Source organism: Hevea brasiliensis, chromosome 5 (genome assembly GCF_030052815.1).
Source record: "Hevea brasiliensis isolate MT/VB/25A 57/8 chromosome 5, ASM3005281v1, whole genome shotgun sequence".
NCBI classification, from domain to species: domain Eukaryota; kingdom Viridiplantae; phylum Streptophyta; class Magnoliopsida; order Malpighiales; family Euphorbiaceae; genus Hevea; species Hevea brasiliensis.
The window spans coordinates 115,991,472-115,995,219 of record NC_079497.1 but is presented as its reverse complement, the minus strand read 5'-3'; the positions used below and the strand labels follow the sequence as shown (position 1 = coordinate 115,995,219).

General features: G+C 43.9%; 1 pseudogene; it reads left to right on the top strand.

Annotated features, from left to right (window-relative positions):
• LOC131180015 (NADH dehydrogenase [ubiquinone] iron-sulfur protein 2-like) overlaps positions 1 to 2,168 on the top strand; it is a 13,191-nt pseudogene extending 11,023 nt beyond the window's left edge.
• The last annotated feature ends 1,580 nt before the right edge of the window (positions 2,169 to 3,748 follow it).

Genomic DNA, 3,748 nt, shown 5'->3' with positions numbered 1-3,748 from the left:
GTCCAAACATCACATGCCAGCAGATGTGGTCACCATCATAGGTACTCAAGATATTGTGTTTGGAGAGGTGGATAGATAGGAAAGTTTACTTTCTCGATCAGGACCCTAGCTTTATTGCAAGCCAAAAACTTAGTATACGCACAATCCAACCCTTCATTCTACATTCCAAGCAATGCCCAAAGACTCCCATGCCTTTCTTGGTCGGACCAACCCAACCGGCGATTTCCGACAAGTCTTTCTTCATTTTTCGAGCAAAAAGCGGAACTACAAAAGTTTCATTTTCCATGGATAGATTTCTTTCTGATCACATCACTACACTTGGAGTCGGACTCATTCTTTCGATAGCTATTTTTGGTGCTTATAAAGCTGGCCAAGTTTTAGAACGAAGTACTCTTTAGGAACGTATAAATGAGTTGGATCTAGAAAAACTTAAACAAAAGACCGAATCAAAACTAGAGATGCTTTGGAAAGATTATAGTGATACGAATGGAAATATGCAATTACCAGAAGGACTCAGTTTCAAAGACATAGTGGAACATTCCTTTATTATAGACGAGAATATAAAAGAAAAAATTCTCGGGCTAAACAAAATATATTTGGATCTCATTAGTAATGGCACGGACAGTAGCGACTTTGTTTACATTCTGGATACGTATGGCCATATTGTAGGTATGTAGTTAGGACTTGGTTTTTTACTATGCAGAGGACTACAAAGGTGAAAGAAAAGACAGGATGTATTCCGACGAAATGCTATTGATTTTAGGAGGACTATAATGAGGAGGACGACAGACCCATCACGATCGACTAAAAGGAAAGTAGCTTGATTGGTTCAAATCCAATTCGTGAGATGGCAGTGATCTTTAATAGTAAGAATTCTTCCAGTCGGGAAAGGTCGTCTCCGGGACTAGGTAAGGAAGCAATAGTAGCTGTGTCCGACAATGCTGAATCTCTTTCTTTTTTAGGGAGTTGATTCAGTCACTCCAGGTACCCGTGGGAAAGATTGACTTCAGTAAAAGTAAAAAGGAGACTGCTGTCATATCAGCGCACCAGGGAGTAGCTGTCCCGTGCTCAGAAAGAGGTGTAGGCTTCACCTAAGGGAAAGGATTCGCATGAGGATGATTGAAGAGAGCTAAAGCAAGCCATCACTCCTAGCGTGAAAAAGTGCATTTCGCCCAATTCACTAATCAAAACAAGGGAGCGAAAGCAGCTCGACTGATAAGGAGAGGAGCGAAAGCAAGCAAAATTGCATCTTTCCCTAAGCAAGTTGCTACCCCGACGATCTGAATCGCATCCGTAACTAGCGAGAAAATGTCATTTTTTAGGCTATCCACCATGATGTCTGGGGACTACGGGATCGCTCTCAAACCGGAGATCTTACTAGCAGAAAACATGATCAAAGGAGGGCATATAGGTCATACCATTACACTGGTGTAAACTTCTGTTATTTACCCTTTATTTTTGCGGACTATTCCCTGGCCGAGTTCTTTCAGAGGAAAGGATGAAAAGCCCCAATGTCAAGAAAGCAGGGTGGTCAGCCAAACTCCTACACTAGTTAGAAAAACCTTTCTCTAAACATGTAAGTCATCTGTTAAGGACGGCCATACATCATCATTATCTATGTCATTCCATAATAAGTAGCTGCCTTCCAAGCGAGTGGCTCCGCTCCTTCCTCTCTGTGCTTGTTAGGATAGTATCCTGTCTCTAATTCCACTTCTTTCTTCTTAGTTCAAGTAGGAATTCCGGTTTATGGTTGTTAGATAGAAGTAAGCCAGTCTGCCAGTACCAGTTGCTGTCCAAAGAAGGGTAGCATTCCTAGTAGCGCTGAAGTGTGCCAAGCCAGGAGATGAACCTTCCGTTTAGTCTCACTCAATAGAAGCTTGATTTGGGGTGGGGGGATACTTGGTCAATGCGCTCTCGTGTACCGTTGGGTCCGATCAGGCTTCTCCTTGAGATGTGAATGCGAACATTTCCTTCTTTTATTCTATAGTGGTTGCTACTGCCTATGTCGATGAAGTGACATTCAAATCATCTACCGATCCGATGGTCAAGCCTGAAGGCTTCTCCCTTTGTTGCCTCTTTAAATAAGAAATTTGCTTAAGTTTCAGCTGAAAATGATTTCTTTCGCTGTCCGACCCCGGCACTCATAGTACCTCTGGTCTTTGAGCGGCCCAAAGCTGCTTCACTTCTTGGGTCAGCATTTGAACTCGTTGGCTAAGCCCTTTCAGCTTCGTACTTGACAGCAAGACACTCTTTGTCCTCCGCTGATGTTCTCCCTTATCCATTGAGCTAGGCACTTATCTTAGTCTCGGAACTGTTTGCCAGTCATAGTGATGAGTGGGAACTCTGATCGCTCATCCATGAGCTGGCGGTTTCATTCACCTAGCTGGCACTATCGTCATTGATGATGCCCAGGATAGTCTTCATTTATAATAGGAGGAGCTCCTTCTCCTCTTCTTCCTGACCCTGAAATGCGGGAAGGTCAGGTAGTCTATGTTAACCTGGAAACTCCGCTCTGTGAGCCTTTTTCCTTCTGGTCTAGTGGCCTAAAGGCTGCTATGGCTTCCTTCCCAGGCGGGACGCTTCATATATCAATCGAATGTTAGACCTCATCTCATCAAGAAATAGCGTATATAGACTCACCCTTTAGACTATCAGTTCCTTGCTTTCCCCTGTCCTGGGGCTTTCTTGCTACCGTTTGACTGACTTGCTTTCGCGCTTGTTTGATGGAAGATAGGTGTCAGGCTCATAAGGGGATCACTCCTATAATAAAGAAAAGAAGGTGAGAACTCATCATCAAGGCGGTTTTCTTTCTAGTTCTACTGTCGAAGAACTCAATTGCTTAATCTAAGATGTAAGATTGAATGTAAATGCTAGAAGTTTGCTTGTTTCATACAGCAGTCACCCAAGCAGCTTTTCCAAACCCCTCTATGTCAATATCATGAGATGCAGCTCGTGTAAATCGACTGTTAGAACTCATCCCTATGTCTACTCATGTACTCTAGCTTCGCTAATGAGATAGGGGAAAGCGAATCAATGAAATGAGATGTCAATGCCCGTGCTTCCTTCCCCCGACATGGCATGGGATAGAGGTTCAACCTAAGACATGATAGAATGTTTCATTCCACTCCGCTGCAAACCTTGTCAATTGTTCTGCTCTCAGAAAAATGGCTTGAACCGCCTTTCGCTAATCTATTGGGGAACCTCATGCTGGGAGTGCCCTTTCTTGCTTGTCAGCCGTTGGGCTACCACTCCTATGATTTTGGGTAAGCCCCTTCTCCCATTCTTGTTGGCCTTGGCTTGGCACCGGCCGAAAGTCAATGAGATGATTCCGAAGGCTTTCTCCTTCTACTCAAAGGCTTACTTACCCGATTAGAAAAGAAATGGGAGACCTTTTTGGTACGCCCTTCTTCTATAAGTTCCGCTCTTTCAACTCCTAAAGCTTCTGCTTCATCAAATCAAAGAAAGGTTTTCGGGGACGAAGGTGAGAAATCATACATGAATGCTGCTTCCAACCAAGATGCTGTTCTCCTCGATGGGGTGCTTTTCGCTCCGGTTGCATTTCTTTCTCGTACAGGAACCCGGACTTGAACTTCAGGAATGGCAGTGGAACTGCTTTATAGGTCGGAACTCGTTCACCTCTTCTTCCAACCAATGCTTGCCATGGCCAGTGCTTCCTTGTTCTTATCTCCATAGAAAGCGAACCTTCTAAGACCAATTCAGTTTCATGCTCCTTATCCTTACCCAGAGA